The sequence below is a fragment of the Schistocerca serialis genome, chromosome 7 (assembly GCF_023864345.2).
Source record: "Schistocerca serialis cubense isolate TAMUIC-IGC-003099 chromosome 7, iqSchSeri2.2, whole genome shotgun sequence".
In the NCBI taxonomy this organism is placed as follows: domain Eukaryota; kingdom Metazoa; phylum Arthropoda; class Insecta; order Orthoptera; family Acrididae; genus Schistocerca; species Schistocerca serialis.
Window position 1 is genome coordinate 440,310,654 of NC_064644.1, and position 16,925 is coordinate 440,327,578.

Consider the following 16,925-nt stretch of genomic DNA (forward strand, 5'->3'; position numbering starts at 1 on the left):
AGTTTCTTATTATTTATTTACGGCGATTTTTCAGTAACATATTCTGTTTTCCTTAGACCGTTGTGGCAGTGTTTCTTATTATCTGGAAAGATGGAGACTGCTGTTACGTTATCTTTAGAACATATGTTTGGAGTCACATAGACGAGTGTACACTACCGTATGAAGTAAGAACACTTAGTAGTGAGCACTGTGGACCTGCTAATAGATCTGAAAGTAAAACATTCCTAATAACCACGAGGGGAAAATTGCATATAACGACACTTTATAGTACATGCAGTAGAAAAGTATTTCAGTAAGTGTGTTACGATGAATGGGCTTAAGTGTCTTTACAAAAAGGAGTAAGGGCGATAAGAATTTGTCCCATTGACAGCGACGTCATTAGAGACGGAGTACGAGCCTTGATTATCATAGGATGGATATGGAAATCGGACGTGCCCTTTTGAAAGAAATTTGCGTGGAGCGCTTTAGGAAAATCACAGAAAACTTAAGTCTGGATTCCCGGACGGGGATCTTAACCTTCGTTCTGCCGAATGCGAGTCCATTGTGATAACCACTGCACAAGATCACTCGATAAGACGATTTACAATTTCTATGGCATGGTCACTTTTTGTACATTCGTAACCTGACTCGCTTGAAAGGTGTTGGCTGTTAAAATGAAGCAGTTTAGTGAATTTATTACAAATGTGCACAAAGTAATTTCCTCTTATCTGAAATCTGAGATATAATAATTCAGTAGGAGATGATAGCAGAACTTAAATATTGTAAACTTGAGATTCGTTATCGAAACCATTATTGATTATATTACTGTACGCGGTAAATTACATTTGCGAAGCTATCAGGCCCCGTATGGCTTCTGCAAAAACCAACGCCTACCTACAGACAATCAGTTGCAAATACAAGCAGTTGCTCTTTGTACATTTTTTCGAATATACTTCTTCAGATATAATAGTAGTACAGTCGTGTTGAAGTTGCAACCAAAATTCAGATACTTCCTTATTTTTAAGAGAAATAATAATAAAATTAAAAACAGATCTTAGCGTTGTGCTATACTTAACACTGTCATAGAATAATAAATAAGATGCCTAATTCGTGGGCGGCCGGAGTGGCCGTGCGGTTCTAGGCGCTACAGTCCGGAACCGAGCAACTGCTACGGCCGCAGGTTCGAATCCTGCCTCGGGCATGCATGTGTGTGAGGTCCTTATGTTAGTTAGGATTAATTAGTTCTAAGTTCTAGGCGACTGATGACCCCAGAAGTCAAGTCGTATAGTGCTAAGAGCCATTTGAACCTAATTCGTGGCTGGTGGCGAGTGGAGGCCTCGCAACTCAAATTTTTACTAATATATTAGCGCATTTTTATGAAATTATTTCGCTGACTTGATACAATGCCTCTCTAGCTCACTTAAAAACTCCGGTTGATAAAAGCAGGTCAAATTAATTTTCTTTCCGCCATCCTTCCCTTATCTCTCTCTGTCGCGCTGCCTGTTAAAGGAAAACGAAAGCTGAGAAACCTGCAAGCATTGAGTGCAGTACTGTCTGTTAAGTGATGCATAACTAGTAAATAATTCAGCTCATGACTTTTTTTTATTTCCTCCCAGGGCTGCTGGTCGATGTGGTTCCACGTATCATGTATTAATTCACGTGTTCTCTTTTTTTCTGCATTCCCACAAGCAGTACGTGCTGTTTCAGACTCGGTCCATTACAGAATGGTGATTGTTTTCAGCCGATTACAACGCAGGCTAATAATGGCGGAGAGGGGTTTGCAATTAAAATAAATGGGGGACGGGGGGGGTGGGGGGGGTGGAAGGGGATGGGAGATCACAAGATGAAGCACATATCTGACAAGAAAGGGAAACTCCTCAAAAACCTTTGTCAGAACTGTAGGAGTTGAACCTTTTTAATTTAATTCCATAAATCGTCTTCCATTTTCCAGACAAAAATTAAAATTTTTTTTTTATGTTTTTGTTTTTATATATGCATATCTGCTACCGTGTAGAGAGATATCATTGTTTTTAGTTCTATGCTTCCTCAGTCCCATAGGGTAGATTAATGACCCACTTAACAGTCACAGACCTCTAATAGCAAAGATTTTAATTACTCAGGCTTGTTAGTCAACTCGTGAATTAAACAGTTTCTGTGACAGCGTCTCATGCTTATTAGTTTTGATGTAAATTATAGACAACAATGACCTTCGCCGTGGCTAAATTAAAAGGAGATATTTCAGTATAGAATGCACAAATTCTCCTTTCTGAAGACGATAAGGAATTTGCTTTTTATTTTGGCAATGGTATACAAGCCGAAATGTTTTTACATGAAAACATCTATTCTCTCGTCGGTCGAACATTCTTGTATGTAGGACAAAATACCACCACATTCGAATCGTCAATAACTACGCGACTATTAACAAATGGCTCTGAGCACTATGCGACTTAACTTCCGAGGTCATCAGTCGCCTAGAACTTAGAACTAATTAAATCTAACTAACCTAAGGACATAACACACATCCATGTCCGAGGCAGGATTCGAACCTGCGACCGTAGCGGTCGCTCGGCTCCAGACTGTAGCGCCTAGAACCGCACGGCCACTCCGGCCGGCGACTATTAACAATTTGTGCCCAAGATGGATAAATCATTTCAGCAACTGTTTGTCACGAGGCTTTTGTTTTGCCTCTGGTGCCATCATAACAGTGTAGCCGCACGCGCATTAAGGAATTAGCTTTGCATGAATTTATAAACTGACGTAGCGTGGATACGCGCTTATATACGATACTGGCATCAGTGTGAGCAGCATACAGAGCACTAACAGGACCCATAGTGAGACATTTAAAATATTCGCTGGAGTGTAAAGGAAAATCGGTATTAAAGTGGAAAGTACGATATAAAAAAAGGTGTCGTCTCATGCTGAGCATTGTAGGAAACGCAAGTGTGCCGAAAACTCACGTCGAAAGGAACTGAAAAAGCCTGAAAGTCCAGTGTTGAATGTGTACGAAAACTATTGCGGCGTCGAAAAGAACATGAGCCGGTCTGTGGTGGCCGAGTGGTTCCAGGCGCTTCAGTCCGGAACCGCGCGACCGCTACGGTCGCAGGTTCCAATCCTGCCTCGGGCATGGATGTGTGTGATGTCCCTAGGTTAGTTGGGTTTAAGTAGTTCTAAGTTCTAGGGGACTGATGACCTGAAATGTTACGTCCCATAGTGCTCAGAGCCATTTGAACCATTTTGAACCAAAGAACATGTTTCTTTGACTGACGTTCGGAGCTTCGGAACTCGATTGTCCCAGGGAGTTGAACTATTTATAAGTAGTCAGACGCTAAATTCAGGGCCACAATCATGCATATTGTGCTGGAAAATTTATGGTATCCCGGGACTTTGCTGTTAGTTCCTTAATACTGCTGTTTCAACTGAAGAAACCTTTTCAATTAATATACGCTACTAACAGGAGCTGATGGCTGAAATTTGTTTTCGTTGAACTGTTTCATTCAGTACAGTACAGAACCATTTTGAACCAAAGAACATGTTTCTTTGACTGACGTTCGGAGCTTCGGAACTTGATTGTCCCAGGGAGTTGAACTATTTATAAGTAGTCAGACGCTAAATTCAGGGCCACAATCATGCATATTGTGCTGGAAAATTTATGGTATCCCGGGACTTTGCTGTTAGTTCCTTAATACTGCTGTTTCAACTGAAGAAACCTTTTCAATTAATATACGCTACTAACAGGAGCTGATGGCTGAAATTGGTTTTCGTAGAACTGTTTCATTCAGTACAGTATTATAATCGCCATATCATATCGCTTTACAACTCATAGTAAATACTGCCACTGCCGATTTCAGTAACTCACGCAGCTGGAGTACACATCCAATTGTATTGCTCATCGGATCTGACGTATACATTCCTCTTTATGTTGTGTACGACCTTTTACACCACAGTAAAGAGGGGTGGGCTACAGAGTGGTGCGCCAACGGACATAATCTACATGTACATCTACACGGTTACTCAGCAGTTCACACTTAAGTGCCTGGCAGAGGGTTCATTGAACCATCTTCATACTACTTCTCTACCATTCCACTCTCGAATGGCGCGTGGGAAAAAGGAACATCTAAATCTTTCCGTTCGAGCTCTGATTTCTCTTATTTTATTACGATGATCATTCTCACTACGTAGGTGGATGTCAACAAAATATTTTCGCATTCAGAAGAGAAAGTTGATGATTGAAATTTCTTAAATAGATCTCGCCACAAAGAAAACCAATTGCGCGATAACTCGAAACGAGCTGCCCTTCATCGCACTTTTTCTATGTCCTCCGTCAATCTTACCTGGTAAGGATCGCACACGGCGCAGCAATATTCCAGCAGAGGACGGACAAGTGTAATGTAGGCAGCCTCTTTAGTGGGTTTGTCCCATCTTCTAAGTGTTCAGCCAACAAAGCTCAGTCTTCGTTTCGCCTTCCCCATAATATTATCTATGTGGTCTCTCCAATTTAAATTGCTCGTAATTTTAATTCCTAGGTATTTAGTTGAATTGACAGCCCTTAGATTTGTGCGATTTATCGTATACCCAAAATTTATCAGATTTCTTTTAGTACTCATGTGGATGACCTCGCACTTTTCTTTGTTTAGTACCAATTGCCACTTTACGCACCATACAGAAATTGTCTCTACATCATTTTGTAATTGGAATTGATCGGGAAGATGGACAGGAACAGAATTGATTAGAGACCAAATAACTAAAAAAAGAAAAAAAGAAGAAAACTGGATGTTTACTTAACTTAATTTCTCAGTGTACGAAGACTCATTAGAAATAATGCAGCAAGAATTAGTATAGAGATAGTACAATAGCAACTACGATGAGGCTGGCTGTACTGAGTACGAACGATGGTGTCGTAATGATGAGGCTCCAAGTGTAAGCGATCTACTGCTGGCTGTCCCAAATTACGGTAGCAGAGGGGGCTCTCAGTCCAGAGCCAGAGTAGGCGTGGCTCAGCAAAAAATGGTTCAAATGGCTCTGAGCACTATGGGACTCAACTGCTGAGGTCATTAGTCCCCTAGAACTTAGAACTACTTAAACCTAACTTACCTAAGGACATCACAAACATCCATGCCCGAGGCAGGATTCGAACCTGCGACCGTAGCGGTCTTGCGGTTCCAGACTGCAGCGCCTTTAACCGCACGGCCACTTCGGCTGGTATGCGTGGCTCAGCAGACACGCACCAATGGCTCCACCAGATCCCGCGCGACTGCTGTCGGCTTCTAATGGAAATTAGCAGTTTTATAGCCCAGGCGATGGTATTGATTTGCCAATAGGCTTTTTCCAGAAAGCATTTTACTGTTATCTTTGTACGCTTACGTTATTAGCTTTCGCGGTGATGTAGTCTTTCTCCCCATATCAAATGTCTCATTGTTCCCTCCTTGTCTCGTCTAAAATAGTGAGAATTTCCAAGGCTCCGTTATTTTGAAAACTGTCTTATACGTATGTGTTCCATTTAATTAACTGACACTAAAATAGCAATCTTTTAAATATGTAATGTGTTCGACTTTTTGCATCACTTTCATTTTTTAATGGAATATAGATTAGAAACAAAAACAGACTGAGGCAGAGAAATCACGCCGTTGTTCTGAATAAAGAGCGGAACTTCGGCGTTAAAGGGTTTTAAGTATTAAGCTCAGAACTCTGTAAGAAAGAAATCATCCCATTGTCGATGTAAGTTCGCCTGCTTTAACCTCATCAGGTCTTCTCCGGATCTAGAATAAACTAGGTCCCAGTTTGTATTCACTGCCTCAGAGAGCAAGACTTGTCCACAAAATTAGTCCGCGGGAAGAAACAGCGAAGAGATGAAGAAAGGGCAAACAGCGTGAATGCTTTGTGTAAATTTAGTGTTTATCTGCGGCGCAGAGAGCGCCGGGCTCATTAAAACTTTTACGCTGGGCTCTCCCTTTCAGCGCTGCTGGTGCTACACGGGGTTTTTATTTTTTTGCGGCTCGAGTGTATGGAAAAAACGAGCAGGGAAGGGGGGGAACGCAGCCACGCCTGACGAAACCGCTCGCCTAAATTCCCTGTGAAAGGGACACCTGGCGCCTGATCCGCGGCAGCGGCCACGTTCTCAGCCGGTGCGCGTCGTCGCGCTGCGATGAATGCAGGAGGCGTCGCGGATCGCTTAGCGCGGGCTACTTCCGCCGGCGCAAGTGCCAGAGGTTGCTTGCCGACACACATCCCGACGGCCGATATACGCCAACAGATTTACGTCTTTTATGGTCTAAATGTTTCTTATGTCTCCGTGATATCCTGGCTCTTCAACATTGCAAGATTCCTGCTAAGCTTGAATAACAGTTCACCCGTGAAAGTAATCCGAACTTGCCCTGAGGTAATACAAATGTCGTCTCATATACAGGGCAACTACAAATGATTAATTCGTTCTCAACGCTCCTTTTTTTCCAAAGTATTACACCGTTCTATACTAATAATAAAATTGTAAAGCCGTGGTATCTGTGCGTGCCTCTGAACACGCAAATCTCCAGAACTACTGGACGAATTTTCACGGGGTTTACACAGGTATCTTGAGCATAGCTTAGGGCAAGGTATAGGCGTTAATTTATCCACATCGGAACATCGAAAAACAAATATCGTAATTTACATTTTATCTGAAGTCACCTGCTCGGGTTCCTATGTTTATCCTCGTGGCTCAGTATACGAAAGAACCAATAGACGTTAGGTCCTTTTAACTCTGTGACACACGTATTTTCAGAAGTTCACGTCAGTGACAGAACTAACCACCGAAATGTAATGTTTATGGCTACAAACTAAAAGCGTATTTTCTTGGCTAGGATATACGGATGTACTGACTTCGCTTTGTGTATTAAAAACTTAAAGACTCTTCTTTCGATAGGTTTCATTTATATTCGCTGCTCGGGAAAACGAATTTACTTTTTTTTCATTAGTACCAATCGGCTAGTGTACATACTGCTGATAGTTCGCTTGCTGGTATCCTCCTTATACCATAGACTGGTAGGGGCAACTCCCTATCCTTTACGTCTGTTCATCTCTATAGTTTGCTGTGCCATCGAGGCTTCTTCCCTGTGTGTGCCTATTCATCGTCAGTTTCTTCATCTTCGCTACCTCCTCTGTGTGTGTGTGCCTCTTCACTGTCACTCTGTTTAGAGCGTCGTCATTACTGTCGTCGTCTCCGTCTCGTCGCTGTTCCACCATCGACGTCGCCGAATCCGTCACCCATCCATCAACGTAACTTCGCCGCCACCATGCCTTCTCCAACCAGACCATTGTTTACATTTGCCCCTCACACTCCCCTACATCCGTCACTTGGAGCACTTCCACCATCCATCACGACTATTCCATTCCCCCCCAGTCGTCTCCTGTCCAGGTACGCCATCCTCAGTACCATCCCCCATATCGAACACAAGGACCGTCTTCATCAAGTACACCACAAACATCTGACTTGCCACCACCATACACCAATCCACCTGCGCCAGCACCATCGGTTCAGCCAGATATTTCTGCAGTGGGGTTCTGGACTGTGGTACCATGTTCATCCAAACAGCCTTTCAAATAATTCTGTCACCTGTTATCTCCAACTGTATCCGCCACTCCCTCCTAACCTACATTTATCAGCCAAGACCACCAAAAGCATCAGCGCTGACGCTGCCTCCACATCCGATCCCAAGAAAACAAATGAACAAACAGAAAACCCAGACTTCATGGACTGCCAGCCATCCTGTCTATACCGACTACTACAGAACTCTGTACCTTTCTTCTCTCCTGTCCTGACGCCAACTTCTTCAAATCCAAAACCATCCTCCTTCAAACCAGAAAATGTACACCTTATATCGCTGATCATCCATGACTCCATCCCCATCAAATCCCCTGATCTCAAATTTCTCATCAATCTACTCCAGAAAATGTCACATTTCTCATTTGGTCTCTATTCAAACATCGCACCCTATCCACACTACCATGATCAAAGGGATCAGTTCTGAGACCATGGTCAAGGAGCTGAAGTCTGAGTTCAATTCCTATCCAGACCTTGAAGCACTCTGTATCTTTGATGATTCTGGCGCAATCTTCAAGCCGACCGGTGTGGCCGGCCGGTTCTATACGCTTCAGTCTGGAACCGCGCGACCGATACGGTCGCAGGTTCGAATCCTGCCTCGGGCATGGATGTGTGTGACGTCGTTAGGTTAGGTAGGTTTAAGTACAGGGTTATTGCAAATGATTGAAGCGATTTCACAGCTCTACAATAACTTTATTATTTGAGATATTTTCACAATGCTTTGCACACACATACAAAAACTCAAAAAGTTTTTTTAGGCATTCACAAATGTTCGATATGTGCCCCTTTAGTGATTCGGCAGGCATCAAGCCGATAATCAAATTCCTCCCACACTCGGTGCAGCATGTCCCCATCAATGAGTTCGAAAACATCGTTGATGCGAGCTCGCAGTTCTGGCACGTTTCTTGGTAGAGGAGGTTTAATCACTGAATCTTTCACATAACCCCACAGAAAGAAATCGCATGGAGTTAAGTCGGGAGAGCGTGGAGGCCCTGACATGATTTGCTGATCATGATCTCCACCACGACCGATCCATCGGTTTTCCAATCTCCTGTTTAAGAAATGCCGAACATCATGATGGAAGTGCGGTGGAGCACCATCCTGTTGAAAGATGAAGTCGGCGCTGTCGGTCTGCAGTTGTGGCATGAGCCAATTTTCCAGCATGTCCAGATACACGTGTCCTGTAACGCGTTCAATCGTTTCTTCGCTCACTGCAGGCCGACCCGTTGATTTCCCCTTACAGAGGCATCCAGAAGCTTTAAACTGCGCATACCATCGCCGAATGGCGTTAGCAGTTGGTGGATATTTGTTGAACTTCGTCCTGAAGTGTCGTTGCACTGTTATGACTGACTGATGTGAGTGCATTTCAAGCACGACATACGCTTTCTCGGCTCCTGTTGCCATTTTCTCTCACTGCGCTCCCGAGCGCTCTGGCAGCAGAAACCTGAAGTGCGGCTTCAGCCGAACAAAACTTTATGAGTTTTTCTACGTATCTGTAGTGTGTCGTGACCATATGTCAATGAATGGAGCTACAATGAATTTATGAAATCGCTTCAATCATTTGTAATAGCCCTGTAGTTCTTAGTTCTAGGGGATTAATGACCTCAGATGTTAAGTCCCATAGTTCTCAAAGCCATTTGAACCATTTGAACAGACACTGCGTATTGCGGGTGTAGTCCTTAGTGGGCAGTACCTTTTCATGCAGCCGGCTCTCGATGTCAGTAAAGCAAACAAGACCTTATTTTATGTCTCCAATCATACAACTTTAAACGTTGTATACGAGGACACTTTATAAATCCAAAATAAATTCCACGCCTATGAAGAACCGGGCAAGGCAATAAATAAATAGCCAATCAACGCAGGATATCTCAGGTAGTGCACAAATATGGTTTATGGATGAATAAAACTGTCAACCCACTAAGTTGGCATTTTGCACTCTACAAATATTCAATGTGCGCCCTTCTGGTCACAAGACACATGTCCAAGCGGAATTCAAGTTCGTTGCATAGGCTATGTAGTAACATCGCGTCAATGGTCAACGCAGCTGCATTTGTGCATTATCTGAGCTGTTCCAGTGCTCTTGGCAGTGGGGGTACATAAAAACGGTCCTTAATGTTCCCCTTACGAAAAGCGACACAAGGCGTTATGTCGGCCGAACTGGGCAGTGATATTCACCACTACGCCCAGACATGCGGTAGTTTCATCGTTTTAGTAGCAACGAGTCTCGATGCTTCAATCAATGAATATTTCGTCTTATTTGGAGATGAAATTCTCGGACTCGGCAGTCAATTGACAATGCGTTAAGGAAGGAGGTACCCTCACAGTCTTGTGACAACAGAAAAGGTGTCCATACAGCTTCGTCTGTAGCACTGCACGGTGAACATTAACTTAGGCGAATCTCGTCCGTGTTCAACAATTTCATGAAGATGTTCAGTGTCCCACACTCGGACATTCTGCCAGTTGGACTTCCCAGATAAATGGAAAGTGGCTTCGTGGCTGAGTATCAGCTTGGAGGCGAAATGTTCATCCTTGAGTGCTTCCTGCATTGTCATACAAAACTGAATGTTACGACCATAACGTTCGGGTTTTAATTTCTGCACGAGCTGCAGACTATACGGTTTGAAATATAACCACCATCGCAAAATCTTCCACACAGTGGCCTGCGGTAATCCATGTTTGTAACCTGCGCGGGTGATAGATTATTTTGGACTGCGTGCGAAACTTTTCCTCACAATCTCCACGGTTGCATCTGGCACACGTGATCGACCGGTACTTTCCTATTTACAGAGATAACCGTTGCCTAAATTGTCGGTACCAACATAAAAATGCTCTATTTACACTGCGGTTCTTTTCCGTAATTCCTCTGAATGTACGCTTCACTGTTGTAGCACATAGTCCACCACACAAAAACTCTTTTCTCGCTTTGTCGCCATTTCGCCAATGCACTGCATTTCAAACGACAGGTGGTGGGCATAATGCAAACTTGTTGAGTTTACTGCTCTATTCACGAATCAGTCGTATTTTACCACGTAATGCTTTGGAAAATATTGAACCCACAAAAGGAATGAATCATTTATGATAGACCTGATAATGCATGAAACGAACTAGTAACACGATTTCACTACAAATATTATATAATATTATCTAGACAGAGAACACATACTTCGCACAAAGATTTTTTAATACGCACAGCAGTACAAAATTGAATTTACGTGGATATGAATGATCGTGACAAGTATCTCATCAGACACGAAAGTGTGTGATGCAACAAGGCCTAGAGCCCATTCCAGCGTTGTGGCCATTTCGGTCCAGTCTGTTATAACAGCTTTTCAGTCCAAGGCATCCGGTAACGCACTCTTCGTGGAAGAAACAGCTTCGGCTCTGCTTGCTGGATCAGCACCGACACATACCTTTTCCGCTGAAAAATCACGCACACAACGTGAAATACACAACTAATACCAGTTTTGATGTTCACTGCAGTTAGACGTCTCCAAGGGTTGCACAAAAATATGGAAATACTAAAAATATAACACATTACCATGCCTAATACTGTGTATTAAAACCGTTGGCATTCGAAACAGCTTCCAATCGTCTCGGAATGGCCCTGTAGGATTTTCAAGAGAACCTTGTGCCGTTCTTCCTGCAAAACAGAGGCAAGTTCAGGTAATGATGGTGTCGATAGCGATCGCAACATTTACTGTAAAAAATAGACCAGAAAGGCCCCATAACATTGAGATCTGATGGCTGTCGTGTGCAAGCGATATGCGACATTTCAGCCTCGTGCTCCCAAAACCAGTCCTGGACGGTGCGAGCTGTATGACGTCTTGGAACGCATGATCACCACTGATCAGCAGACATGGTCACATAATCTTTGGCAGTAAGCGACCTAACAGAGTACCCATGGGGACATGAACACCATGATATGACTGCCAAAATCATCAGCGAACCCCTGTCATGTTCCACTCCTCGGACATTAACTAGGGCAGAAAATGGAAACAGTGTGAAACAAGATTCATCCGACCGAATTATTTTCTTCCGTTGATCCATAGTCCAGATTTTATGGCTTCGGCACCACGCTCACCTCCTCTTTCGGGTATTTGTTTACCTTATGAATGATCTTTTAATTCCATCTTCGTTCTGCAATTCGCTGCTTATGGAGCTCCCTTTGTATTGTTTTGGTGCTGAAAGGTTTCGTGAGCGCGACATTCAGTTCTGCAGTGACTTCCCCTTTCCGTTCCACTTCTCCTCAATAACCACATGTGATGATCACTCAGCGCTGGCTATAGTCGGCCATTGAGAATTGAGAGGTGACGTCTATTTGCTTTCTCTTCATGCGGAAGTAAATCTTCGATGTGGCACCTCTTGAATCAAGAAAACTTCGGCTCTTTTGGTTACGGAAGCTCCCGATATACGAGCGTCAACAATTTTCCGCAACATAATTCACTTAGCTCCAACATAATGGACTACCAACTACACAGAACGCTGTTCTGACTACGAATGAGACTTTCAAGGCATTGAGGACATTGTACATATCCCGTGCGTTGTCAGATTCGACAACGTAACCTGCAAGATTGGCAACCATCTGCACCTATGTCCTGGAGGAAAACAGTGCGTTTCAAATCGAATGACAGTATGCTGATGGTTGAGTGCATGTGAGCACAAACTCGTCTGAAGAGGAAAATGACTGACAAGGAAATGATGATTTGAAAGAATACTTAAACGTGAATTCATATGACAGACTTGAAAAGTAATTCAGTCACAACATCACGTGTATTCGTCAGGAAAGACGTGGCACACTAAGTTCCACCAAGTTAAGAAAATCAAACAATATCAGTACGAGCCACAAATTCTTGAAAAGTGTTCATCAATAGAGAATGTGACGAAAATAGCTACTCACACTCGGATGAATAAATAACAAACATGGTGTAGCGAGCCTCGGAATATACTCTCCTCACAAATGCACGAAGGCCGGATTCTAGAAGGCGAAACATGCTTCCAAATTATGAAAATTTCAGTAACGTCGCGGTGCAAATCGAGAAATTAATTATAAATGAGCCATTCGTTCGCTGTGAATGAATTAACAAAATCGTATTGCAAATGCGCTCGTCCCGCACACAGCCAAACCACATCTTACCATCAGATCGTACAGCAACCTGCGTCATCAGATGCAAAAACAAATCGTACTCCAGATACTGGAGGACACAAATGGCTTATTCAAACTGACGACCCTGCTTTGCCAGCCACGCGGTCAGTGACCTCACAGGTCGGTTAGAGCGGAACTCAAAGAATACTTTCGGAACACCTTACAGCCGATCCTGAGACTTAATAAACTAGGTGCAGAACTGCATCTCCGCAGTAAACTTGCGGTAACTAACATGCGAAAATACTGAACAGTGAAAGTAGGAAAAAAAAGTATTGAAAGTTGCAAAGGTAACAGCCCACTTTCAATGTTTGTCTTTTTATTTACCAGAGGTTTTTCATTTACTTAATAGTGCGTCGTGGACAACGACTCTTTCTTATTCTACAACCTCTCCAGTTAAACCCCAGTTACAGAAATAAAAAATGTGCTCACACTGTTTCAGTCATACCTTTTCATATTTGCTGTAATCGTACAATAAACAGTGTGGCGTAGTAGTGCTTCGTCAGAGCAGTTTTCGATTACGTCTTACGCAGTGATCTTCATGTAAACTCGCATGCGAGTTAACCATGTTGCACGTGCAGCACTTGATACAGACCATGCGTTGTCAGGTTTCCCGCAACCGACATGCCCAAATAGAAGTTAGCAGTTTTGAAATAAAAATAGTAACGCTGTGCTGGATCATCTGCACAGGATCATACAGTACCGGAAATAATAGACCACTGACATAAAATTGTGTGTATTTTCGAACATTGGAACAATACATTTGTCGTAATCATTCTTTATTAAAATACGTTTTACATACCACAAGTTCGAAAAATGGATTTGTGTACATGTTAGTAGCTTCCAGAACCATATTATTGAAGAAGCTTGTTTGTTTCACATTGTTGACAGAGCTCACATAAAAATATTTTGTTGATGTATATAGGAACAATATATACGTATTTGATACTGCCTGGCATGAAGTACTTTCATCTCAACATGGATACTTATATAACTGATACTTCTCAACTGATAATTTCACTCACATCAATACTTCCCAGCAGGCATTCTATCGAATGATCCTAGTAATGATTTATTACATTTGTATTATTTACACAAAATTTTTACTACATGAATGTCTTCCAGTACTTTCAACAACTGTACGTGGGAATAGGCCTACAACTGAGAGAGCGGCATGCGTGTTAATGACGAAGTGAGAGTACGAAAACATTTGAGACGTTTCTCCATACCTAACAACATTTCTTTCGCAGTTCGTTCACTTGGAATCCCTTTGTTTTCATGATACGACATACGTGCCGCAGTCACCTCATGAGAACGTTCTTCATCTGATCAAACAGCAGAAACCACTAAATCTACAAATCTTTGAGGGTTCAAACTCTCATGCATATAACAGCTTCAAACTTTTGATTACTTTAAAAGTGAGTTAACGTGTTAAATCCTTAACTTTAAGCATATAAGAGAGACAAAGCTTAGAAAAGGTTTGAAATTATGTTTCAGGTTTGTCGTAATTCGTTAAGTGCTGTAATTATGAAGCACTGGATGAATATATACTGGGTAATATGTGATCCTTTTCAATCAAAAGCTAGGTATTCACGAAGCTCAATGTTTATGACGTCATATCACTTGAAGTATGTATTGTACAATAATATACTTTGTAATTATGCAGGTACATTCAGTGGTATATGTGGATACCGCCTGTAGACTCCGTTTAAATCCATCAAGGTAGTGCTTACTTGAGAGTTGCAATTGATTGTTCAAAATGTTACCGTCTCCCTTAGCAAGATGTTTATAAACTTTAAGTTCTTCTAATAAATCTAATGTCCAGCCTTCTATTGCATTGAAGCCGGATATATGGAGCACCTGTTGGGTAAAAAAAGGGGACGTACATAATTCTTCATTTGCTGAACATTGACTTACTCACGCCATTCTTCAAAGGAACTGGAAGAAACCGTAGTTTTACGTAAGGAAGTAAAAGGCTGGAAATTAAATTTATTAGATGAACTTGAAATTTATAAACATCTTGCTAATGGATACTGTAACATTTTCAACGATCAGTTGCAGCTCGCGAGTAAGCACTTCCTTGGTGGTTTTAAACCACTACTCGCGGTCACAGAATACATATATACTGTCTCCACCAATATCGGTGAATACTCGTATGCCGTTTACCTCAAAATATATTTTTTATCTCGAGTTGCTCCTACAACTGTCACATTGTTAGCTCAGAGTTTAAAATTCCTGAAAAAGTAAGTCTCACAATACAATTTTTCAGGCACACACATCCACACACAAACATGCGCCAAATCGCTGCCTAAAACATGACTGTGAACTTGACAGTAATTACTACATGACTAAATAGTTTTTTAAAAAAAGACGAAAAAACTTGCTGAAAATACGGCTGACATTTCAAGTTTGATGAATTTCGTCGATGTAGTAAAATTAACTTGATCATGCTTATAATTCCAAAAAACGAATGTTTCCTAAAATATTATACTAAGCAGGCAAATTCACAAATAAAGAGACATTCTGAATTACTAAGACATCTGTAACATTGTAATTATAACATTGCAATTAATTCCGTTTTTATGCCTGCTTTTGGTTTAAGATATAATGCATCACGTCTAAATTGTTGTGTGATGCATTTCAAGCGTTTACGACGGCATCACGTCATCTGAAACACATAACGTTTTTTGATATTTCCCTCTGATAAAGTAGAACTAGGCTCGTTCTGCCATCATGGACCTTTCTGAATTTTCTTGAACTTTTTTGAATGTTCTTTTGAAATGATTTTGAATTTCCAGCCAACATGGTTCAAAAATGGCTCTGAGCACTATGGGACTTAACATCTGTGATCATCAGTCCCCTAGAACTTAGAACTACTTAAACCTAACTAACCTAAGGACATCACACACATCCATGCCCGAGGCAGGATTCGAACATGCGACCGTAGCGGTCACGCGGTTCCAGACTGAAGCGCCTAGAACCGCACGGCCACACCGGCCGGCCAGCCAACATGCATTTTGAAATCTCCTACCAGAGACATCTTGCATTTTTAAATTTACTGCCAGTGCCATAATGGATTTCGTCATCTTGTATCGTGTTGTCAAAGGGGGACGTGGCTGCCCATGTCACTAGTCATGTGGTAAGCGGCCCGTATCCCCACAGTTGTTTTTCTTATCATCATCAGGCCAATCGCTGGAACGCAGTCGTCAAGCTAACTTCCCAAGTACTGCGTCTTCCACACTGTTCAGTGTTAATACTTGCGTCTCAAGAGATATGACAAGCAAGATCACTCGAAAAAAAAACTGCTAGACATCGGCTCTGAAATACATAGCTTAAGAGCTGTAAGTACCTCATCTTCGATACTGTGAAACAAACCTCTCGCACTTCAAAAATGGCTCTGAGCACTATGGGACTCAACTGCTGAGGTCATTAGTCCCCTAGAACTTTAGAACTAGTTAAACCTAACTAACCTAAGGACATCACAAACATCCATGCCCGAGGCAGGATTCGAACCTGCGACCGTAGCGGTCTTGCGGTTCCAGACTGCAGCGCCTTTAACCGCACGGCCACTTCGGCCGGCTCTCGCACTTCAAGTTCTTTGTTTTCCGTATTTTGCGAGGAGGTAGTATGGACCAAAACAAGAAAATATCTGCTCTAAAATGCATATCTTAAGAGCTATGAGCACTTCTTCATCTTAGATACAGTAAAGCAGTTCTCTTCTACTGAAGCGCTTTTGGGTGGATGTAATACGGAATAAAACAAGAAAACTTCTCTTGTAAATACGGGCTCTAAAACACATACCGTAAGAGCTGTGAGCTCTTGTTCAGTAGAAGAGATGTGTTTCATAGTAGCGCCGATGACTTTTTCACAGTTCCTAAGTTACGAATTTTAGATCTCATGTTTAATAGACCTTTTCGCTTCGAACGATCTGTTCTGTCATATCCCTGAATATTTACCATTCTTAAATAAATTGTACTCTTTCCTTTGTTAACCATAAAGTCTGTGCTGTGGTAAGTCACCGGACTGATATTCTGGACGCGTTCAGTTCAGATACTGGTCTAGGAATATTCGTTTAACTCCCCTGTGATTGTTTCCAATGGCTTAAGGTGATGTCTGGGATAGTTATTTCGAAAGGGCGTGAACTAGGTAGTTCCCTTTCTTGCCATAATCCGAGAATTTTCTCTCTCCACTGACCACGTCATCGATAGAACTGTAAAGCCTTATCTTCTT